The 26223-nt window shown below is 35.6% G+C and overlaps 1 protein-coding gene across 10 annotated transcripts in view; it reads left to right on the forward strand.

Annotated features, from left to right (window-relative positions):
- ROCK2 (Rho associated coiled-coil containing protein kinase 2) overlaps positions 1-26223 on the forward strand; it is a 171186-nt gene that overhangs the window by 20245 nt on the left and 124718 nt on the right. The window lies entirely within an intron of this gene.

Consider the following 26223-nt stretch of genomic DNA (forward strand, 5'->3'; position numbering starts at 1 on the left):
TGCTCAGAAGCTCTACTCTCTGGAGCTGCTCAGCCCCCAGAGTGATGTCGGGTGTTGCAGGGGAGCGGTGTTGGTGCCTGGGGCAAGGAATAAGCTGTTTCCTGCTTCCCAGCTCCTATGCCTGTCTCCACAGCCAGAACCAGTGGGCCGAGCTCATAGGTGTAAGCCTTTATGCTTTGTCTTTGTAGCTGCCATCAGTGGGGCTTCCCTCTGGCTTGCTTGATGCCAGGGCAGGGGCTGCCCGTTTGTGAGCCAGGTGCGGGCTGGCTGGGGGAAAGGTGCAGCAGGCTGTGTATCACGGTGGGGTGCCTTAGAGCTGCATATCCAACCAGGAGGATGGAGCACCTGAAGCTCTTGAAAGTTCCCAACCTGCTGGGCAGAGTGTGCCTGGACAATTTTGTCTACCTGTCCTTTCTCCTGAGCCATAAGCTCTGTGCAATCCTTGCCCCTTTATCAGCCATCTCGCTGTTAGGAAGTCTCTCTGACTGTCCACCTTTTTTTTGTCCCAGAGCAGCTGGATATGGATCCCTGTTTTCCACACATGGCTGGAGTCTCAGTCTCTCTAGGTGTTCCGCCTGTCTTAGCTTTCCAACCCCACTAATCACCAGAGCACCGTGCAATGTAGGTTTGTTTTCCCAGAGTACATCTCCAGGGCTAGGTGTTCAGCAGTCCCAGGCCTCCACTCCCTCTGTGCTCCGTTTCTCTTCCTCCGATTGGTGAGCTGCGGTGGGGAAAGGGCTGGTATCCTGCCAGATCATGGCTTTGGTATGTTACCCTGTTCTGTGAGGTCTGTTCATTTCTCCAGGTGTTTGCACTCTGGCGCATCCTTCTTTCCTGTTGCTCCTTCAGGATTAGTTGTATTAATTGTATTTTCATATTACATGTGGTTTTAGGAGGAGGCCTGTCTCACCTCTCACACTGCCATCTTTAATCTCTTCTTCTCTGGTTCTTTTCATTGAGGTGTAATTTACATACCATAGAATTCACCCAATGTAAGTATATGTTATACTAACTTTTAGTAAATTTGTAGAGATTTTCAGTAAATTTGTGCAGCTGTCATCACAGTCAATTTTCATTAACCCCCCAAATTCCCTTGAACATGTTTACAGTCAGTCCTTGCTCCCAGCCCCAGTCAACCACTCATCTATTTTGTCTGTATAAATTTTTATTTTTTCTTAATGACATATAAGTAGAATCATACAATATGCAGCCATTTGTTCTGGCTTCCTTCACTTAGCTAATGTTTTTGAGGTTCATCTATGTTGTAGCATATATCAATATTTTGTTCTTTTTAATTTCTGAATAATGTTCTATTCCATAAGTATACCAAATTTTGTTTACTAATTCACTATATGTATGTACATATGTTTTTATTTTTCTTGGCTAGATGTCAGGGAATGGGTTTGCTGGGTGTGGTAAATTCATGCTCAGCTTTTAAGAAACTGACAAATTGTTTTCCATAGTGGTTGCACCATTTCATGTTCCCACCAGCAGTGTTCCAGTTTCTCCCCATCCTCAGAGAATACTTGGTATTGTCTGTTATGGTGATTATAGCTATGTAGTGCATTTTACAAATGACAAATGATGCTGAGTACTGTTTCATGTGCTTGTTTGTTCTTTTTATTTTTACTAATGTACCATGAATGTGGTCTAGTAAGAGGGGCTTCATTTAGTATACTGGAGGCCAATTCCAATGTTTAAAAATAGAATACAAATAACTACATAACAGAGCCCTTTATAGGTGGAATTATCCTACTGACTAGTGTTTCTACCTGAGAGGACAAAGCATTAAAAAAAAAAAAACGCTGTAGTACCTTTTGCTTCCAAGTAATAAATGCTCCTTGTTGAGCTGTGTAGGCCTTTCCTTACAATGCAGTGGAGTCTCTACTAGTTGGGTTATTTCTAAGCTGCAGATCAAATTGAAGTATTTTGACTTAAATGTATGGCCTTTGAACATTTCTCCATTCTGCTCTGTGCTCATCTTTTTATTTTGATTTTTTTGAGCATGTTGACAAGCTTAAAAATTATTTCTCATCTCGGTGTAACATTTATCTTTATACTTTTCTGTTCTTTAAAGATTAGGAAACAGCTCTTAGTATTAATTTAGAAACTCGATTTCTGTGAAGGTGGCTAACTATTGGTGTTTTAAACACTATATTATACGTGGCTTTTGGCATATACTTTGAGTACCTATCTGAACTTAATGTACAGAGAGAAATGTTGCCTCTTGTTCACAGGTGGCATTGGATATTGACTTGTGGGATTATATTCTGTGTAAAGTTTTGGACTTTAACATACAGTGTTCTTTTCAGATATGGAAATAGCTGCCTCATGTATCAGGATGGTGACCTTACTGTTTTGTCTTGTATTTCAGTATGATTCCTTTAAATGTCATACTAACAGTATATTTGTTGAAATTTGAAGTTTTCCTTTAGCTTTAGTTTAGATTTTATACTTTTGTTACTGAGTTTTTATTAAAGAAAACCACACGTGGGATTTTCTGAGCAGCAAAGGAAAGATTTAGGAAATAATTTTTTAAATATTTAATATTTAAGATGCTCTAATATATTCAAGATTAATTTAAATTTTTATGCTAGTAGTTAATATTTAGTTTTCTAAAAGCAAAGTACACTAGCACAGTTGTCATGAGCTCCGAGGCCTGCAAGATCTAGTAAAATGTGTTTTTGTATGTTGAAACTCTTGCAAAAAAATTTAAATTAATAAATGTCTAAACATTAGTATGATTTTGAGAAATGTTTCAGCTTTTTGAAATAATGTATTATTTAATAAGTTATAGTTTGTTGTATCAAAGATTGATAGAGGTGTGATTAGTCTAAAATGCATCTGAGAAAAGGGAATACCTATTTTTTTCCTTCCCTTACTTTTCTGGCTACCAAAGGTTGGGTGAAGCCAAAAAGTCAGAATTATCTGATAGAAGCCAAAATCACACCTCGGATGCTTGGTGGAAATGGTCTTCTGATTTAGATTGGCAGAAATTTGCATTTAAACAAGCATCTAAGATGATTCTGATGCAGGTAATCTGTAGGTCAAAGTTTGAGAAACATTATAGGTGTTGCTTCTTGTCCTCACTGAAAATATCAAAAACAAATACTTGGTATCTCTTTGGTACACAGCCTTGTATGTGTGGGTAAGGCTGGCAAATGGAGAGATGCCAGATTTCTGTAAAAGCAAGGGTCAAAATATTCTGTATCTTCTTTTAGAGCTCTGTGGGAAACAGATCAGAGCTTTTCTTTTTCTTATCACTGAAGGAAATTTAATTTGGTGAGCTTTCTGAAGGGAGACTCAGACAACATACACTGAATAGAAATGAAAAAAAATTGTATTATGGTAAAATACACATAATTAAACTTTCAGTATAGAAATGTTATTATATTTTACTGTTCTATGAGAAATACCATCTGCAGAGATTTACTAACCTAGAGATATGTAATTTTGATGCTCACATATAATAAATGGTGATAGGGAAAATAGTCACTGACTCTTTTGGCACCATGGGGACCAAAACCTCCTAGTTTTTAGGGCAGTGGGGCATAAATGCTTTGAAGATTTATTTCTTTCAGTTTATTGAGATATAATGGACATAATGACCTACATGTATTACAAAATGATTATCATAATAATTTTGGTTAACATTTCATCACCTCATGTAGTTATGTAGTATTCATCTTTATATCTATTCCCAGTATCTAGCACAGAGACTGTAGCACTTAGTATGTTTTTTAGGGGAGCTTTATAGAATGGTTAGTCTGATCTCCAACTGGAGTCTTTACATGAGATTTACTGCCTCCTCCTTTTTAGGGAAAGGGAGAGAGTTGACTCCTAATGGTAATGGTTTGTTTAACCCCTTCATTTTACAAATGAGAGATCCAAGTCTAAAGGAGGAATGTCTTACTTGACTCAGTTGATGGTTTTATTTTATCACCTACGAGGTGTTGTAAAACAGCAGAGCTCCACACTGGAGGTTACTCCTCATCAGAAACTAATGTTGATTTCTACAGTCTGAGATAGATGGTGAGCTTCTCTCAGTTTTTACAGACCAAGCCTAACGAATGGGGCTTTTGCTGATGGTCTTAGCATGTGGCCTTAAGCCAGCGAAATTCATCCAGACTTCATTTGTTCCTTCAAAGAGGTGCGAGTGTTCTCACACACTAGAAACAGACTTCTCTAATTACAGTTTTTCCAGGCACTGGCTGATTCCTGAGAGGACTGATGTCTTTCCTTGCAGAGAAACCTGTCCTCCTAGCCACCTTCCTATGAAGTGACCCCACCAAATCTCATTTCATTGTTGCCTTTCCTGTCCAAGATGTAAAAACCCTTATACACATCTATTCTCAGTCTTGCTCCCCTGCCTGTTTCCTCTTTTCAAACATTTCTCACTTGAGTTCTAAGGCTAACAACAATCACTTGCATCTTTAGATTTTTACTGAATGTTATTTTTAGCTTTAAATATCACCTGTCTTTCTCTAGAAGGAAAGCCTTCTCTAGTAGAATTTGTATCTTTTTCGCTCTTTTCCTATCTCAGTGTAGGAAAAGGTCGGAGGGGTTTCCTTCTGACGTTGCATGGCAGTGCCTCTGTTATTCTTGTTAAAATTCCTGTTGCTGAGTCTCGTGTAGTTGGGTATATTTCTCCTCTTGCTCACTGAAGCCATAGGTTTCTGGTTGTACCACCATTTCAGGTGAATTCAATGTTCATGTAAACAGAGTACCCAGGACCCTGGCTTCACAGTTTCCTCATCGTAAGTGGTCTTTATCTTCACTTAATTCACTTACTCCCATGAAGCAACTCTGGACCTCACCATTACCTGAAATCAGCTTTTCTTTTGAGATAATTAATTTTAACATCCTGCTACTGACACAAATTTCTTATCCTCTTCCTGAACTTATTTATTCATTGGCACATTCGAGATCTGCAGTTCCTTGACACCCTCTTCACCAAATGATCCTTTGGTAAGCAGGCAAGAATCCATGGTCCATCACTCCAGACCTCTTGCCAGAATTCTCAGTTTCCTTTCCCTGTTGATTTTCTGTCATATGCATCTGGCAGAACCTAGATTTTGACGCAGTTTGTCTCTTTGACCTACACAAAAGATTCTTGTTGAGCTCCAAAGGAGAAAACTCACAACTACCCAGATCAGTGGTATTATATATTCAGGGTCCGTCGTGGGTCCCTGCAAGAGCTGACGCTGCAGGGCATTCTTTCATTGTCCACAGGGGCTATGTGAAACATTGTTATCTTTCTTTAAACTTGAGAAACAAAGTATTCTCCGCAGATGGTCTTCCTACTTCTTGAGAAAATAGAAGCCATCAAAAGGAGATCCCTTAAGTTTCCTGTTACTTGACTCACCAGTTTATATCCTCTGTACATTTGTTCCTCCTTTTCGTTCTGTTTCTGTGGATGAGGTGTGTCCATCATTCTGTTTTAGGCTTATTCTCCAACTGTGCTTTGACTCTCATTCTCTCCCTGCTGCTTAACTCTTTAATCCTTCTCTTAATTCTGATTCTTTCTGATCTTGCTTGAATGTCTCACATAAAACAAACGAAATAATCTTATTACCCCTATAAAGAAACTCAGTTCTTTCTAGCTTCTGCCCCCTTCCCTCATCAGCAATCAAAACTCCAAATTTCTAATGTCTTGCTTTTTACTCCTCAGTATGCTATCATCTGTCCTCTCCCATCACTCACTCACTAACACTCTTAAGATCATGCTGACATCTGTGCTGCTAAAACTGTCATTTTTTTGAATGTTCAGAAGTATTTGACACTTCTCGAATTGCTGTTCTCTCTTGGCTTCTTTGACAGTACTCAGAGCATCTGCAGCACTTTCTCCTCAGACTCCTTTTCTGCCTCCTCTTCCTCTGGCTAAATGGGAACCTTACTTATTTTTTTAACAGGTTAATTGCCTTCTTCTTAATCTTCTGTTTCCAGGACTTTATCATTTGTGTTTGATGACTTCATTTTTCCTTTTGAAAGCTTGCCTCAGCTTCAGGCTGCATATCCAGCTACATAATAGGGATCTCCACTTTGGATATCTCACAGATGGTTCAAAATCAACGTATCTGCAGCATTCTTTTTCCCCTTTTGCTCTCAAATCTCCTTCATTTTCTGTGATCATAGATTCAGTGATAGTTTCCATTATCCATCTATCTTTAATCAAGTTATAAATCTGGGCAGCTGTCATCACTGACCACATTCGGTCATTCCCCAGATCCCGTCAGTTTTGCCTCTTAAAAAACTAATTTCTCTCCCATCTTCTTGTTGCTTTCCTACTTCTAGATATCATCACTTTTTTCTAGCTATTACAACATCCTCTTCCCTGATGTTCTTTCTTCCAGCTTTTCTAGCCTATCCATTTTCTACTTTCCACCCAAAATACTTACTATAAAATGCAAATCTAGTCATGTTATTCCTAAATTTTAAGTCCTTAAATGACTAATTCCCATTCATTCAGGGAAAAGTTAAAAATGCTAATTATTTCTTACAGCATTATTATCTGCTGAATTCTCCAACCCTAATTCTTATCACTTAACTCTTTCATTATCTTAAGACTTACTAATTTTCAGAGTTCCACATATAAGCATATTCAGATGTTCCACACAAACCCTTAAAAGACCTACAAATAAAAAAGGATCATTAGATAATTAATTAAATCTTAAGATAGTGAAGCTGTATTCTGAGTGCTGTCCTTTTTATTGGCATTGACTTTTTTCACTGCTGGTGATGAACCGCATTATCTCCCAGTTATTGCAAAAGATTACTATAAGAAGAGCTGCCGTTATACTTCCTCTCAGACCTGTTTGCTGTTAGACTGCAGGGTAGGTAAATGGTGCATTTAAATTGAGATATCCTCAGGTCTGGCTGGGATACAAATGAAATGGTAATGATATCTTTTAAAATAAAGGAGCTGATGGAAGCTTATCTTTTAGTTATGTTTGGATAGCAAAATTAGGGAGAAGCTGAGGTAATGATAGTTAGGAAATTACATCTTTAAAACCTATTAGTGTTACTATAGATATTGTTCACTGACCATTTGACCAAGTTAGGGAGGAAATGGAATGCATAGCTGAGGAAAGGGAAAAGGAGCTCTTCACAATTGTGGTAGCCCATAATAATAAAAGTTTTTTTTCTTTCTACTATATATGTAACATAATGTTTCAGGTACAGTCCAGGTATTTCTTAGAAGTTATAGTTTATTTGGGAAGGTAAAGGTTATTGTCAAATAGAAAATTAAATGATGAATTGAAGAGCAGTAAATACAATAGTATAAAATAGTGCCTTACTTGCTATATGAGCAGGCATGAACACCATGAGTCAAGAAAAGGTAGCAGCCACCAGTCTTTGGAAATAGGAGGAAAGTTTCTGAAGAAGAGGGCCTTGATGTTCTTGTTGAAAGATGATGAGGTCAGTGACAACAAGGATGATAATAAGAAAAGCAGCATACCTGTTGTCTCGGGCAGTTTTATGTGCATTAACTCATTTGGTCCTCCCTACGACCCTGTGAAATAAATGTTATAGTGTAGCTCAGAGAACACAAGTAAGTAGTGACGCTGTGGCATCTTACTACACTGATGGACGGTGACTGCAGTGGGGTATGGGGGGCACTTGGTAATAAGGGTGAATGTAATAACCACATTGTTTTTCTTGTGAAACCTTCATGAGAGTGTTTATCAATGATACCTTAATAAAAAAAAAAAAGAAACAGATGTTATATTATTAATCTTACTGATGAGGAAACAAGGAAGTAGAGGTTAAATAACTTGTCCAAGGCTACACTACCTATAAGTAATGGATCTGGAATTATGCAGTGTGGCTCCAGATTCTTTGGTTAGGCTGCAGTGCGTATCACACAGTAGGATTGTAACAGACTGAGAAATAGGGAGGACAGTCTTCCTTTGCCTTAATTGGTTAAGGCTGAACTTGTGTAGGCCTTTGGAATGGCTGTATTTCTTTGTATCTCTGAATGAAAAATAAGATCTTGTTCAGGTCATAAGTTTTTCAGTAAGGGAAATTTAAAAACTCCCATAGATTTTTTTTAAATAAAAAGAGAGAGACACATGTTTTAACCTTACTGAAAAAATTTTTTTGATCTATGTCATTTTCATCATTGTATTAGGACATTTGGGTAAAACTGTTGAACAACTGTGTAACTGTTCTGCATTTGAAATTAGTTGGTGCTGTATAATTATTTAGAATATTAAATGAAAAATTTCAAGAAAGGATTGTTGAAAATTGTTAAAAAATAGTGGCATTGGATTACAACAAATCAAAATACCTAGTCATATTCTTGTGTATGTATATGTGTGTAAAATTTTATAGGACCACCAAGGGTTGTTCTTTATATTTGACAATTAAAAAAACATTGGTGGTATGTATCATAGAGGTATTGTTGCGTAACAACCAACATACAGTGAAATGCTTAATATTGTTTGGAATGTAAACATGGAACTGTTCCACTGTATATATGGAATCTTACATTTAAAAGTATCATGCTGTATTATCAAAACACATGAACTGCTTTAGGCAGGAACCCTTCCCATATTTATTATGAACATTTCTTTTGATAACACTACATTCATAATAGTAATAACCATTTAACAAAGGTAATATTATATAGTATTTAAGGACTCAGGCTCTGGAGTCATTGGGGTTTATTTCTTGTCTTTACTGTGTCACCTTATGAGTTGTGCTTTGAACCTATCAGCTTCCTCTCTGTAAAATGGGAGATAATAGTACTTCCTTTATGAAGTTGTTAAGTTTAAATAAACTAAACTAGTCATCTAAAGCACATAGTGACAGGAATGTTGTAAACCTTCAACAAATATCATGTATGTTTGCTTATTATGGTGGTTAAAAAACATACAGTTTACCATCTTAACCATTTCTAAATGTACAGTTCCTTAGTGTTTAAACACAAAACAAGTGCAAACACTTGATTTGCAAGATCCAAGGCCCTTTTTACCTTGCAAAACTGAAACTCCATACCCATTAAAAAAAATAATTCTGCATTCCTTCCTTCCCCTAGGCCCTAGCAACCACTGCCTCTGAATTTGACTACTCTAGGTATTTTATATAAGTAGAACCGTACAGTATTTGTTTTTTTGTGACGGTGTTTTTCACTTAGCATAATACCCTTAGGGTTCATCCATATGATAGCGTAGGTTAGAATTTATTTTTTTTCAAGCCTGAATAATATCCCATTGTATGTATTTACCATTTTGTTTATTCATTCATTAATAAATGGACACTTTGGTTGCTTTGACCTTTTGGCTATTGTCAATAATGCTGCTATGAACATTGGTGAACAGGTATCTCTTGGAGACCATGCTTTCTATTCTTTTTGGTGTCTACCCAGAGGTGGTGGGATTGCTAGATACATAATAATTGTATTTTTAATTTTTTGAGGAACCACTATACTGTTCCTGCATAGTGAACTGTGGCTGCACCATTTTACATTCCTAGCACCAGAGTACAAGTGTTCCAGTTTCTCCATATCCTCATCAACACTTGTTATTTTATGTTTTTTTTAATAGTTATCCTAATGAGTGTGAAGTTCTTCCCCAATTTTTATTTTCTTCTCCTTCTAGACTTAAATTGCTCTCCTTTCTCTTGTTTTTCTGAGGAATCTTAAGTTACTGAATTCAGATCTTTTCTTTTCCTAAATTTGCATTTATAAGTATAAATTTTTCTTTAAATACTGCTTTTGTTGCCGCCCACAAATTTTGGTTAATTTGTATTCATTTTTATTTAGTGAAAGCTTAGTTTGAGAAAGGTATTTTTACTTATAGTACTCTAGGTTAATAGTTTCTGGTTTTCTTTTGGCGCTATAGGAATGTTGCTCACTGTCTTCTGCCTTGCATTATTCCTTTGTTCCTAATGTGGTTTTTGTTTTTGTTTTTTTAATCAATTTGGTTATGATATGCCTTGCTGTTGTTCTCTTTGTTTCTTGTTTTTGGCTTTGGTTGAGCTTCGTGATCTGTACAGTTTTTAGTTTTCATCAGATACAGAGAATTTTGAGCCCTTATTTCTTCACATATTTTTATCTCTTCTCTCTTTTTCCCCCTCTCTGGTGACTCTAATTACATGTATATTAGGTTGCTTCCTGTTGGCCCGTAATTTACTGATATGATAGTCTGTTTTTCATTTTTCTTTTCTTTTGTTTTTTTTTTTTTTGTCTTTTCTCCCTACTTTGTTTTATGATGGATAATTTCTATTGCTGTGTCTTCAAGTTCCCTTGTCTTTTCTTTTACAATTTCTGGTCTCCTGTTAGTACCATCCAGTATATATTTCATCTCACACATGGTATTTTTTTTCTCTAGATTTTTTTATTTGTGTCCTGTATGTATTATATATCTTAACATTTTAAGTGTTTTCTGAACCTCTCTTTTATTTATGGTGGTAAGATATATATAACATGACCTTACCATTCTAACCTCTTCCAGTTGTCAATTCAGTAGCACTAGGTATGTTCACAGTATGTGCTACCATCATCACAGTCATTTTTAAAACCTTTTCATCAAAATAAAGCAAACTCTGTAACCATTAGACAGAAATAATTCCCCCTCATCCCATACCACCAGTCCATGGAAATCTCTATTATATTTTGTCTCTATATATTTGTCCAGTTGAGATACTTCATATAAGTGGAATCATAAAATATTTGCCTTTTTATGTATGGCTTACTTCACTTAAAATATTTTCAAGGTTCATCTGTGTTGAAGCAACTGTCAGTACTACATTTCTTTTTATATCCTGTAGCTTTTTGAACATTATCATAACTGTTCAGTTGACTTTTTTCTACATATCTGTTAAATTTTCCTGCTTCTTGACTTACATGGCAAGTTGTTATTGGTTGTAGATATTACTGGTTTTACTTTTTTGGGTGCTAGATATTTTTGTACTACTATAAATGGTCTTGAACTTTGTTTTAGGATGTGGTTGTATTTCTTGAAAACAGTTTGATCCTTTTGTGTCTTCCTTTGTTATTACAGGTAGAGAACAGTGGTTAATCTAGGGGTAAATTTTCCATGCTACTGAAGCAAAACTCTTGAATAATCTACCTCAAGCCCCTTGAATTATAATGTTTCACATTCTGGCTACTATTTTTGACCTTCTGTCATTTCCAGGGCTTGTTCAGTGTTTTTTAATTTATTACAGTTCCTTTTATGTATGTGCCTTGTGTCTTACAGACACTGTATTTCCTTCATGTCTTTTTCACAGCAGTCCTTCAAAGTTGTATGATTATCTCTGTTCACTAATGCTATTGAGGCTTAGAGAAGGAAGTTATGTGACTTGGTAGTAGTGGTAGAGTTCTTATTCCATTTCAAGTCTGTCTGGCTCCAAATCACATACCTTTTTCACTAAGCTATGCCTTTTCTAATGCCTTTATTTTAAATCTGCTCCTGAATTAATCTCTTTTACATGGGGTGGGGTGTGCCCCTGCCCAAGTGACAAAATCGTTTCAGGCCATTTACTTATTTTGTTTATTGATGAAGAATGACAAGTTCCTGAGTCGGCAAAGTTGAAAACCTACATAAGCCCTAGAGTAGAGGTAATAAAACCTTAAGGTTTCTAACTGTAGATGATGGTTATTCTGAAGGCCTGGCCTCAACCTCGCCTTTGCTTAAATTAAGTCTTCTAATTATGTTAGTGTTCTTCATCAATTAAAGGTTTAATTTTTAGTATGGTTAGCTTTAAATCACTGAACTTAAGATCTGAGAAAAACGGTTTGTCTCTTCTAGTGTATTCTAAGTTTGAGAATTTTGATAAATTTTGGTTGTTTTATTTTGTTTTAGCCTACTCTTACTATTCTTTAATGATGCAATAGCAGTCACAGGACAAACACAATAATTATCTGAAATACAGGATCACATAAAACATTTACTTAAATAAATTTAACTTTTATAATCTGTTATGGAAAAATACTTTTGAAGACTACATGTTCTAGAACCTGTTTTACCTGTTATCTCTTAAGTGAAATGAAGACTGATTACATACCTGAAAGAGAAATTCACTGGTGGAAGGGATGGATGCCAGAACTATTGGGAGTAAGTGCCTGTTTGGGTAACCTTTTAGTTTGTTGAGTCCTTCCTTTTCTGGAGTACAAGAAAGTAACTACTGTGGAAGAACATGGTCACACGTGTTCCTATGCTGTAGAATTTCTTAATGCTATTTTTATTATTTTATAAATCTGGCATGATTTTTTAAAAGATATCATTAATATGCAATCTTTTGAAGGTTTTACATGAACAACGTTGTGGTTACTGTAGTCATTCACCCATATTATAAAGTCCCCCCTGATACTCCATTGCAGTCACTGTGTGTCAGTGTAGTAAGATGCTACAGTCATTACTTGTCTTCTCTGTATTAATAATTGACAAAATGTGGGTATAAATTTAACAAGGAAAATCATTTAAAATTGGTAATATTATGTAGTTAATCCTTGAGCAACACAAGATTGAATAGGTCTACTTAGATGTAGATTGTTTTCAACAAATATATTGGAAAATTCTTTGAGGAATTGTAACAATTTGGAAAAACATTTTCTTTTCTCTAGCTTACTTTATTATAAGAATACAGTGTGTAACACATATAACATACAAAATATGTGTTAATTGACTATGTTACTGGTAAGGCTTCTAGTCAACAGTTGACTACTGGTTAAGTTTTTGGGCCATCAGAAATTATAACAGATTTTCAACTGTGCAGGATGGCAAGAAGTTGCCACCCTTAACCTCTGGTGTTGTTCAAGAGTTAACTGTATATAAAATGTTGTATAAGTTCTGAATTTTCTTGGGTTTGAAGAGCTAGCCATTGCTTCCCCCTCCACCAGCCTCCTATATTGGATATATGTGGTATTTGTTTTTCCTTTTTCGCTTTTTACAGTAACCTCCTTTTTCAACTTTTCCAGTTTGAATGCTACTAGTTGGATATAGTAGTATTAAGTAGTTTTAAGAAAGCTGTCATAGAATGTATCCAGATATGCCTCTGCCTAATATGGTAGCCATGAGCTACTTGTGGCTGAGTTAATTAAAATAAGTTCAGTGCCTCAGTTGCACTAGCCTTAATTTAAGTGATCAATAGTCACATGTCTAGGAGCTACCATATTGGACAGCACAGATACAGAACATCTGTTGAAGTTTTGAAATTCAGCTAATCAGATTGTGACTTGAAGAAGGTACCTGGTACAATTATTTTAGATATGTATCATTTAATAATGTAATTATTGGTTTAAATTTCTAGTAGAGGTTGTTTAGGAAAAGGAAAATGAGGTCTTTCATCTCTGTCAAGCCTTCCTTACTAGTCTAGTCTACATTTTGATGAAATTCTCAGAGATCATTATACAGTGTTGACCAGTTAATAGATAAATAAGACTTTGCTCTTTGTTAAATGGCTTATGAGAAAATATGAATATCTCTTTATTAGTCATTTTTTATTACATTCCCGATTATAGGAGTTACTATGTTTTGTGTGTGTGTGTGTGTGTGTGTGTGTGTGTGTGTGTGTGTGTGTGTATGATTATATAAAATTGGAAAATGTAAAGAGTGAAAAATAAGAACTTCTAATCACCCAGAGATAATTACTTTCACTGTTGTGTGGCTACTTTTCTAATTTTCCTAATTTATCATCAATTTTTTAAAACCTGGGAATGTACTTCATATTCAGTTTTGTCTTTAATATGGTAGCATAAGGATTTCTCTATGATATTCTTAGTTTTTTTCTTAAACTTGTAAACAGATACACCACAGTATTAAGTTGTTTACATCATAATTTGATTAATCATTCCAGTGTTGCTGAGCATTGTGTTCTGTGTAATGGTGCTCTGTTTTGTAACACTGACTACAAGGGTATGTTTGTAATTTGAATGTAGTCCTTTTAACAGAATTTTCACCTTGTATAGTATTATTTGCTTTTTAGTTTTTGTCTTCTACTAGAGTAAAAGCCACTTAAGTTTGAGGACCATGTCTTGATTACTTTAGATTTTTTTTTTGCAATTAGGATATAAAATTATTTTAGTTATATTTATATTCTCAATTTATAGCACTATGTCTAGCATATAGTTACTCATTAATGTTTGATGAGTTGAATTTAGATAATTAGATTGTCCATTTTCATAGGTTTTGCCTGTGGATGAGATTGTACATGAAATTTTAATGAAAGAATGATTCAGTTTTGGGGACATAATCCTTGCCTTTAAGGACTACAGTCTAGTCTCATTTGTAATATACTTTTCTCCCTTTCTTTTACAGTCCTTTTCATAGAAGAAAGTTTTTTTTTTTTTTGGCATTTAAGGAGATGAATAATTTTTCAGGGACATCCATACTTAAGCATCATATTTGCCCTGGCTTTATCACATGCCACAATATAGTTTAGTTATTTGAAGAACATCTGTAGTGGCAAACACAAAACAGTGAATCAAGAGTGCTGGGACACTGGCCAAATTTAATTATGATATGGCTTTATAACTTTCATAAATTGATGTCAACAATACAAGGAACCATGAAAAACATAATTAATGAAAAGTATAGTTAATATTGCATTTTCTAAATTTACTGGATTTGATAGTATATACAATGTGAAGGATATGAGATGTTATTTATTCATGAAATAAATGTTATACCTTGAAAATTATATTGCTGCTACAAATGTAGTCCTAAACCATTTTTATGATAATTTTAAATGTACTTAACAGTACTGTGCTTCAGTAAATAATAGTAACTAACATAGTAACTCAAAGTATACGCAAAGTCTGAATCATTTCCTTTTAGGACATGTAGACAAAGCATATATGTCAACCAAAATTGGTATAGAGAGAGCAGGAAATGGAAAAACATTTGTGAGGTTTTTAATTGCTGCATTGGACTATGAGGAGAACATTATTATTCTGAAATGCAAATTATTGATTGTTTGGATAGTTTTTCCTGTCCGTTTTTTACATCATAATATATCTTACTCATTCAATACACGCTTCATATTTCTGTATTAAAACACTTTCATCTACTTTATTCTTCTTAATAGCTGTACAGTATTCCATTGGATGTACTATCCATTACTCCTATAACAGGACTTCTGAGTCTTTAATGAACTTACATCTAGGTATCAAAGAATATTCTTATAAATACATATTTGTATGTTTATGCATGCAGGTTCTAGGAAAAGGCTAGAATTTGTTTTCTGTTAGTGCTATATGTTACTTATTTTTACAATAAGAAGCAAAATACATGTTTATGATTATAATGAAAAACTTCCTTTAAAATGGTTTTAAGAAGTTGGTTAAATATTTGAGGGAAAAAATCAGGTTATTTTCTCACTTTATAACATGCACCAAAATAATCCAAATAGAGGGGATAAAAGCAAACTCAAAAACAGTAAACAAAATGAAGCTATGCAAATACCTGTCTGATTTAAACATCATTGATAGGAAAGCAATCATAAAGAAAAAATTGTAGTTTTTATTTGCTTAAAGTGAATGGAACTAAAAGAGAGTTAAAAGATAACAAACTGAGAAAAATCAAATATGCAAAAAAGGCACATAACTTAATATTTTTAATGTAAAGAGCTTAGATGAATTTACCATCTAACCTCAAACATTAATAGAAAAATGTTGCAAACTATTTAGATAATTATCTGACAGGCATAGTTGTGTCTAGTCTGTTGAATTCTTAATTTCACTTTTTTTTTTTTTTTAAATCAAGGGAAGAAAAATTTACTACAATCAAACATACTCTTCCAGACAAGGGTAGTTGAAAAATAGGAAATCTATAATACAATGCATCATATCTACAGCAAATTTTAAAAGTAAATTGAAAAATAGGTCCATAAAATGTAACACCTCATCATAATTAAAAGCAAAAAAAAATGAGCATATTAAAAATGAAATAAAATTGACAACATGACATAAAAACTAAGGTAAATGAACTGTCATTATATTTAATGGTCAAATGCTGGCAGCATGCCTCGTGAAATCAGAAATTAGATAAGAGTACATAATATCCAAAACTATTTTTAATTTTTTTCTGGGTCGTCTAGTCCATTGAATAAATTCCAGATGGAATAAAGAATTAAGTATATATGTATAGGATACTTTTTTACTTTTTAAAAAAGTGAAAAACTAGCTAATTTTTCTCAGTCTCCAAAAAAAAAAAAAATGGTATGTTTATCTCTCAAAAATCAAAGCTTTTTTTTTTTTTTGAGAGGGCATCTCTCATATTTATTGATCAAATGGTTCTTAACAACAATAAAATTCTGTATAGGGGGGGTCAATGCTCAATGCACAATCATTAATCCATCTCAAGCCTAATTCTCTTCAGTCTCCAATCTTCTGAAGCATAACAAACAAGTTCTTACATGGTGAACGAATTCTTCCATAGTGAATAAGTTCTTACATGGTGAACAATACAAGGGCATTCATCACAGAAACTTTCGGTTTTGATCACACATTATGAACTATAAACAATCAGGTCAAATATGAATATTCGTTTGATTTTTATACTTGATTTATATGTGGATCCCACATTTCTCCCTTTATTATTATTATTATTTTTATTTTTAATAAAATGCTGAAGTGGTAGGTAGATGCAAGATAAAGTTAGAAAACATAGTTTAGTGTTGTAAGAGAGCAATTGTAGATGATCAGGTGTGTGCCTGTAGACTGTGTGCTAATCCGAGCTAGACAAGGGCAATAAAACATCCACGGATGCAGAAACTTTCTCTCAAAACAGGGGTGGGGGTGAGGTTCTAAGCTTCACCACTGTTGTTCCCGGATTTCTCACCTGATGGCCCCCCTGCGACTGTGCCTGTCTTAGGTTGTTCCTCCCTTGAGGAATCTTACCCGTCTCTGGCTAACCAGTCATCTTCCGGGGCCATACAGGGAAATGTAAAGTTGGTAAGTGAGAGAGAAGCAATATTCTTTGAAAAGGTTAGCTTTTTACTTCTTTGCAGATTTATGCCCTGTGGCTTCTATGCCCAGCACTTGTCTCGAGGTATCTTTACCACCTGGAGGAATTATGATACTCGGTAAATTCGATATAAGGCACGAATTCTATTTAAGGGTTGTAATTAGGAAGGAAGAAGAAAAGCTATAGAGGTAGCATATGGAAGAAAACATGGGAGGATTGATTATTTCTTTGACATATCTTCTTGTAGAGTACCTTAAGTATGTATAGGTTTTAAACTACTCACTAACTTGCGCACACATATTAACATAATAGGAATACGGTGACATAAACAAAGCAAATCTATAATTACCAGCCATCTCCAGTGAAGCCAAGAAAACCATTCAGGCACCCTAGGCATTTGAATTTCACTTATTTTTAAGTTTTTGAATTTTCATTCGATTATTTGATAAAATTTCAAGTTCTCTACTGAAATTCTCCATCTTGAACATATTAATAGCAGTGATTTTGAAGTTTCTGTTAAATTTCTGAATCTCCTGTGGGTCTGGTTTTTTTTTCATTTCCCTTGGCTTTATGGTATTTTAATCTTATCTTATGGTGTGCCTGCTAAATGTTTAATTGGCTGCTGAACAATGTATGTGAAAAACTGCTTAGATAATTAGGTCATGTTACCTTTCTTCAGAAAGGATTTATGTTTTCTTCTGTCAGTCAGTTAGGATTGAGGCAGATGACCATGATCTATTCAGTATTAAAGATAGAAGCAGATTTTCAGTCTCTTCAGGGTTGTTCTATTTCTGTTTCTTTATTTATTCCTAGGGTGTAGCCCTTCAGTGTCCTTAGTTGAAAGCCTGAGCTTTTCCTTCTTTGTGAGTCCAAAGTTCTGATTTCTGTGTTCAAACCCTATGAGTGTGCTGGGAGTTTTCATCAGCCTTTCAACTTCTGAGCTGCAGCTTTGTGATCAACTGCAAGCTCACTTTTTGTGGTCCTCTTCCTGTCCCCCACCTCCTACCATTTTATTTTCACTGGTGGGATTACAGATCTACCTGTTACATTGTCAACAAATTGCTTGTTTCTTTTTTAAGAGACTCAGTTAATTATACCAGATACTGAAATTTTAGGGTTTTTATGCATATCAGTTATTCTCATGCTGAATTCAGAGCCAGTTGACAGTTGGAGGAGCAAATTAGAGATCTAAATATCTATATTATTGAAAGACATGGGACAGAGTGGGCTCCTTGTCCTGAATAGATTTGGACTCTTCAGACAAATAGGTCTGTCTCATAGAGGTGGAATTTTGCTATGTCACAAGAATGAGAGTAAAATGAGAATGAGTGTGTATCATTTATATGACTGTTTTGTATTCTCAAGAATAATAAAAAAAGGAGTATTTGGTGGTAATCATGCTTGTAATAAGATGATCTTTATATAACCTGGTTTTTTGCCTTTTAAAATTCAGAATTTATCTTACTAACAATAAACTAGCAGAAAGAGAAATCAGGAAAACAATTCCACTCATAGTTGCCTCAAAAAGAATAAAATACCTAGGAATAAACCTAACGAAGGAAATGAAGACCTATACCCTGAAAACTATAAGGCACTCAAATGAGAGAAATTAAAGAAGACACCAATAAATGGAAATATATCCTATGCTCATGAATAAGAAGAATTCATATTGTCAAAATGGCCATTCTGCCTAAAGCAATTTACAGATTCAGTGCAGTCCCTATCAAAATACTAAGAGCATTATTCAACGAACTAGAACAGATAGTTCTACGATTCATATGGAACTACCAAAAACCCCAAACAGCCAAAGCAATCCTGAGAAGGAAGAATAAAGCAGGAGGTATTATGCCCCCCGACTTCAAGCTCTACTACAAAACCACAGTAATAAGACAATTTGGTATTGACACATGAACAGACCCATAGATCAATGGAACAGATAGCCCAGATGTAAACCCAAACATATATGGTCAATTAATAAATGACAAAGGAGCCATGGACATACAATGGGGAAATGAGAGCCTCTTCAACAATTGGTGTTGGTAAAACTGGACAGCTACATGTAAGAGAATGAAACTGGATTATTGTCTAACCCCATACACAAAATTTGAAATGGATCAAAGACCTGAATGGAAGTCATGAAACCATAAAAATTTTAGAAGAAAACGTAGGCAAAAATCTCTTGAATATAAACATGAGCAACTTTTTCCTGAACACAACTCCTTGGGCAGGGAAACAAAAGCAAAAATGAACAAGTGGGACTACATCAAACTAAAAAGCTTCTGTTCAGCAAAGGACACCATCAGAAGAACAAAAAGGCATCCTTCTGTATGGGAGAATCTATCGTAAACAACATATCCAACAAGGGGTTGACATCCAAAATACATAAGGAACTCACATGCCTCAATACCCAAAAAACAAATAACCCTATCACCAAAGAAGAAATCCAGATGGCTAACAGGCACATTGAAAAGATGCTCCACATTATCAGGGAAATGCAAATAAAAACCACAATGAGATATCACCTCACACCAGTTAGGATGGCCAACATCCAGAAGACAAGGAACAACAAATGCTGGCGAGGATGCGGAGAAAGGGGAACCCTCTTATACTGCAGGTGGGAATGTAAATTAATTCAACCATTGTGGAAAGCAGTATGGAGGTTCCTCAAAATCTCAAAATAGAAATACCATTTGACCCAGAATTTCACTCCTGGAAATTTACCCAAAGAAAACAAGATCCCAGATTCAAAAAGACATATACACCCCTATGTTTATCACAGCACTATTTACAACAGCCAAGATATGGAAGCAACCTAAGTGTCCATCAGGAGATGAATGGATAAAGAAGAAGTGGTACATATACACTGTGGAATATTATTCAGCTATAAAAAGAAAACAAATCCTACCATTTGCAACAGTATTTGATGGAGCTAGATGGTATCATGCTCAGTGAAATAAGCCAGGTGGAGAAAGCCAGATACCAAATAATTTCCCTCATTTGTAGAATGTAACAACAAAGCATAACTGAAGGAACAAACCAGCAGCGGACTCACAGACTCCAAGAAAGGACTAGCGGTTACCAAACAGGAGTGGGGAAGAGTCGGTGGGTAGGGAGGGAGCAGGGGATTGAGGGGCATTATAATTGGCACACATGGTGTGTGGGGCATCCCAGGGAAGACAGTGTAGCACTGGGAGGACAAGTGGTGACTCTGACATCTTGCTGTGCTGATGACAGTGACTGCAGTGGGGTGTGGAGCAGTACTTGATAGTATGGGTGAGTGTAGTAGCCACAATGTTGCTCATGTGAAACCTTCATAAGAGTGTATATATCAATGATACCTTAAGAAAAAAAATTTGGAATTTGAGTCAGTGACTGTGTTTCCTCAGATTTCTCACAGTATTGCAGATGCCACAGTAATGTTGGTGGCATCTTTTATGAAATCTGAACCATCTGACTAAGTACAGGAATCTTCCACTTAAAATTGTTTGACCTTTGACCCCACCTCCAACTTTAACCTATTTGTTTTCTTCTTAATTGCAAGTAAGATTACAGTAATGGTCAAACTTTTATTTAGGACCTTTTGAAGGTTGTAGTCAATGGTAACACCAAATGATATATGTCAGTATTCACACTACTTCTGTTAAAAAAAAATTCACCAAATTTTGGGATCAGATTGCCATAGTAGACTGAATTAGAAGAAGAAATAAAACACACTAGTACTCGTTACAGGGAGATTTGTCAGGAAGAGAAAGTATTTTTAGGCTATCTTAGTTTGTCTTTTATTTTGCATAGTTACTTCAGCCCATTCATAAAATCTCTCAAATTTTTGACATAGCTTTTATATTAAATGATTGGTTTCACACTTAGGAATGTTAAACTACATTTTTGTGCTTTATATTCTCTTTTATTTTTGTGATTTTTTTTTCCTTTGGCAATTGGTGGGTAGAGGGACTAAAATAGGCCTCCAGGTGTAGAACCCTAATTTGTAATACTATTTCTACTGGAAATTAGAATTTGATTTATCAGTCTGAATTTATTTACCCATATATTCTACTTTTTTCCCTGTTATTATAGTCCTAGTTACAACCAGTTTCTCTCTTATGCACTAAATCTCCCATCCCCTCTTGCCTACTAAAACACAATACTTAGAGCAATTCTCTATCAAAGAATAGGTTGTAAGTTGAATGAGGATCATGTGTGTACCTCAATTAATGATTATCAAACCATGTTTATTAATACATATATATGTACACATACATAGAGTTTTGTGTATGTTTCATATTCAGAAGTATTAGCTTTGGATTAGATTCAGATATGTTTGTTATGTAGGAGTTTCTTTGAGGTAATGTTGTCTCTGATTTTGGTGACAATTATGCAAGAAAGGAATGTCAGCTATATTACATGGTAGCATATGAGAAAAAAATAATTTTGAAACTGAGATACTACTGATTTAACTATTTCATGTGTAGAAATCATAAGATCATTTTGCAGATTTTTGGATTATACTTTTTTCTTAAATGCAAACTATTCTTTATGTTTTATAATACTGTATAAATGAATTGAGATAATTGAGGTTAGCTTCTGTATAGTCTTAGTAGTTTTTCAAGGAAATGTGGTAATACAAAATTAAGAGACCTCAGATGTATGTATATATATATCCTTTGGTTAGCGCTATTGACTTAGTTTTTTCCCCTGGTGGTGGGAACCTGCTTTCCCAATATATCTGTATTTTTCAGTCAAGTCTAATGCAGTTAATTCTTGTCTGTCAGTATTTGAATTGTTTATACTGTGCTTACCACATGCTATTGATAGATATTTTCTTGCTGTATTAGCTGGGTGCAGCGGTGTACCTTTGCTTTGTAATGGAAATAGGTTTACTCACTAAGCTCCTTAGAGCAGTGACATTAGCTCACTCATTTATTCTACAGACATATTTGTTGACATGATATCCCAGAGGTATCAGATTAACAGTGGAATTCTTTTATAACAGTAGTATTGCCTTGCTGTGATTGAGAAAGTCAACTTATTTTGTAATTGTATCTTAAATCCTTTGTGTTCCAAGGTCTTTGTGTACATTTAGTTGTTTAATAAATACTGATTTAGCAACTACCAATTGCCAAGGCTTGGTTTAGGTAGTGATAACCTTGAGAACCTGAGATGTGACGATTGGATAAGCATGTGGAGGTTAATGATAAGATGGAGAAGAATAATTTAGATAGTGTGGTTGTGGTGGTCCTGGTGGTTGTGGTTGGGGTTGGGGTGGGGAGCTGACTGGAGTGAGTTCTAAAGAGAACAGGAGAAAAGCTCAAGACAGGTAGTATAGATACCTCTTCCAGGAACTTTCCCTACAAAAAGAAGGGAGAAATGGGATGATAGTATGTAGGTAGTGGAGTCAAGGGATTTTATTTAGAGTACTAACATTATGTTTCTATGTCAAGGGCAGTAATCAAGTACTAAGATTGAAGAGAGACTAAGAGATAGTAGGATGGCTGTGGTGTGGGAACAGAGGAGAATTGCTCTAAGTATTGTGTTTTAGTAGGCAAGAGGGGATGGGAGATTTAGTGCATAAGAGAGAAACTGGTTGTAACTAGGACTATAATAACAGGGAAAAAAGTAGAATATATGGGTAAAGATGCAGGAATATGGACAGATTTGGTGTTAAGAGTTTGTGCAAGTTCTCAGTGAGGTCAGAACCTTTGCTAAGAATGAGGTTGGGAGAGAGTTTTGAGGTCTGGGGAGAGATAAGAAAGGGTGAAATCACCCAGTACAGTGGGAAAGAGAATGGACCAGAGAAATAGTCTAGGATTGCTTTTCAGCTAAGAGCCTCGTGAGCATGATTTGTATGTTTTTCTGAAGTTAGGATTAGCCCTGGAGTACTTGTAGTAAGAGTAGTAGGGAGTGGGGAGGATGAAGGACAGTGGAAAATGACAAGATCTGGATTGAAAGTCCTGTTAAGTCAAGTTTGTTGGAGCTGAGGTATTAGGGAGAGTGAGCTGGAGAGATAGGAGTTGGTGATCAATGAGCAGGGTTTTTAAAACTGAAATTATGGAGGTGTTGCAGTAATGATAAGCTGGTAATGATAAGGTTAAGGAGACCACAGGGCGAGTGCCATGATTTAAGGAGCATAATGATATCTAGGAGCATAATGATATCACCAAGAATTACGACAGGATTAACGTTAAAATGACAATGAGTAAGGAACTGAAGTCTAAGAAGCTGAGGGTTAATGAGCCATGGGGTCAGAGATGACCGTAAAGTACAGGTGGGGGTGGCTGATAATGTATTTTGAAGCTTAGAGATTGCAGGAAGGAAGGAAGAAGAGTGGTTGAGTGACCGCTAGGACCAGAGAGACACTTAACCTGGGTGCTCCACCATTTGAGAGGGTTATAGTGTAGGGTAAGTAGTGTCATCAGTGGAAGGCAAGGTTTCAGCTAGAGCCAGAAGGTAAAAGGAATGGTCATGAAAGAGGTTCAAGGTAATAACTGAATGCATATCTAGATAAATAATACTAACATAAACACCTACTTTCTTGCTTCAGTAAGTGTACCTTATTTAATTTTAGATGGTTGTATCATCTGTCCTTTTGTTGATGTCTTGATTTCATATTTGAGGGCAGACTGTGAAAGGTATTATGACAGAAACATTAGAGGAATCAAATTGAATTTGAGTAATTCTTCATTTCCGGGATTTGCAGCTAATAGATGTGGTAAGTTGTATAATTCTTTTCAGTATGAAGTGACATCTTCCTTGAAGAACATGTAATGTGTAGACATTCAGAAAATGGGAAATTTTTGCTGGGGTTTCAAGAAGGTTTCATGGAAATAAGCTACATTTGAGCTGGGCTTGAGTCAGAGATAAGATTTGACAAGTAGGGATAATCATGAAGAACATTTTCTTATGCTTAATATTCAGTTACGGTACATGATTGCCCGTCAGCAAACAATAAGTAAGTGATGAATGTTCTGTGCCGAAAGACTGATGTGAGCAGAGTTAGGAGGGTCAACAAATTAGTGTGGAAGGTGAAAGTTTAGTTGGTCTCAGCGATATTTAACAGATATAACACAAGCTACATATATAATTAAAATTTTTTGAGTAACCGCATTTTAAAAAATAGAAAGGTGGAATTAATTTTTAACCCAGCATTGATCAATATTTTTAAGTTATTGAGATTTTTACATTCTTATTTTGGTACTATTTGAAATCCAGTATTTAGTTTTACTGTGTATCTCAATTTGGGCTTGTCAACATTTCAAGTGTTCAGAAGTCACACATACCTAGTGGTTTCTATACTGGACAGTACAAATGTAGAGCAGATGTGAATGAAGGGTAGTAGAAGAGTGGAAAGTAAGATTGGAGAAGGTTGGTGGACCCAAAGACAGAGTTTTTTTTTTTTTCTTCATTATGGGAAGCTTGTACCACTTTATCCCCTTCACCAATTTTGCCTATCCCTCCACTCCTTCCCCTATGGCAACCACCATCTGTTCTCTGTTTATGAGTCTATTTCTGTTTCATTGTTTGTTCATTTGTTTTGTTTTTAGATTCCGTATATAAGTGAAATCATATGGTATTTGTCTTTCTGAACTAACCTCCATATTGCTTTTCTTAGTGACTGCACCACTATTTATTTTTATTTTTTATTAAGGTATCATTGATGCATACTCTTTTGAAGGTTTCACAAGAAAAACAATGTGGTTACTACATTCACCCATTTTATTGAGTCTCCCCCTTACCCCACTGAAGTTACTGTCCATCAGTGTAGTAAGATGCTACAGTCACTACTTGTCTTCTCTGTGCTACACTGTCTTCCCTGTGACCCCCCACCTCCACACACACACCATGTGTACTAATCATAATACCCTTCAATCACCTTCTCCCTCCATCCCCAGTGGCCCTTCCCCACCCCTCCCCCTTGGTAACTGCTAGTCCCTAGAGTCTGTGAGTTGCTGCTATTTTGTTCCTTCAGTTTTGCTTCATTATTATACACCACAAATGAGGGAAATCATTTGGTACTTGTCTTTCTCTGCCTGACTTATTTCACTGAGCATAATACCCTCTAGCTCCATCCATGTTGTTGCAAATGGTAGAATTTGTTTCTTTCTTATGGCTGAATAATATTCCATTGTGTATATGTACCACATCTTTAGCCATTCATCTACAGATGGACACTTAGGTTGCTTCCATATCTTAATTGCTGTAAATAGTGCTGCGATAAACATAAGGGTGCATGTCTTTTTAAATTTGAAATCTTGTTTTCTTGTTTCTTCTTCCTGGGTCAAATAGTATTTTTATTTTTAGTTTTTTGAGGAACCTCCATATTGCTTTCCACAATGGTTGAACTAATTTACATTCCCACCAGCAGGGTTCCCCTTTCTGTGCATCCTTGCCAGCATTTGTTGTTCCTTGTCTTTTGGATGTTGGCCATTCTAACTGGTGTGAGGTGATATCTCACTGTGCGTTTGATTTGCATTTCCCTGATAATTAGTGATGTGGAGCATCTTTTCATGTGCCTGTTGGCCAACTGAATTTCTTCTTTGGAAAAGTGTCTATTCACATCTTCTGCCCATTTTTTAATTGGGTTATTTGCTTTTTGGGTGTTGAGGTGTGCAAGTTCTTTATATATTTTGGATGTTAACCCCTCGTTGGATACGTCATTTACAAATATATTCTCCCATACTGTAGGATGCCTTTTTGTTCTCCTGATGGTGTCTAAGGTGGGGGAGAGGAAATCCTGGGGCAAAATACCTCTAAAAACCCAAATCAGTTAAAGGGAGAAATGAAGTTTAAAATCCATTTATTGCTTACAAACTATAGTTTGGGGCCTTCTCTCTTTCCTGCTCCAGCAGAAGCAAAACCCCTCACTTCTTGGGTACAGATAAGTCCTCCATTGCCCAGGTTTACCCATTGATATGGAGATGAATTTCTCTCCACCCCTGAGGAATGATGAAAATGCACTAAAGCCATACTTGTCTCCACCTCTGAATGCCTGTTGATAGGCAGATGTATTAAAGCCAAGCGAGATACTCTGAAATTGTTACAATTTTACCCACAGTGTCCTTTGCTGAACAGAAGCTTTTTAGCTTGATGTAGTTCCATTTGTTTCCCTTGCCTGAGGAGATGTGTTCAGGAAAAAGTTGCTCATGTTTATATTCAAGAGATTTTTGCCTATGTTTTCTTCTAAGACTTTTATGATTTCGTGACTTATATTCAGGTCTTTGATTCATTTCGAGTTTACTTTTGTGTATGGAGTTAGACAATAATCCAGAGTCATTCTCTTGCATGTAGCTGTCCGGTTTTGCCAAAACCAGTTGTT

The sequence above is a fragment of the Manis javanica genome, chromosome 1 (assembly GCF_040802235.1).
Source record: "Manis javanica isolate MJ-LG chromosome 1, MJ_LKY, whole genome shotgun sequence".
Taxonomy (NCBI): Eukaryota; Metazoa; Chordata; class Mammalia; order Pholidota; family Manidae; genus Manis; species Manis javanica.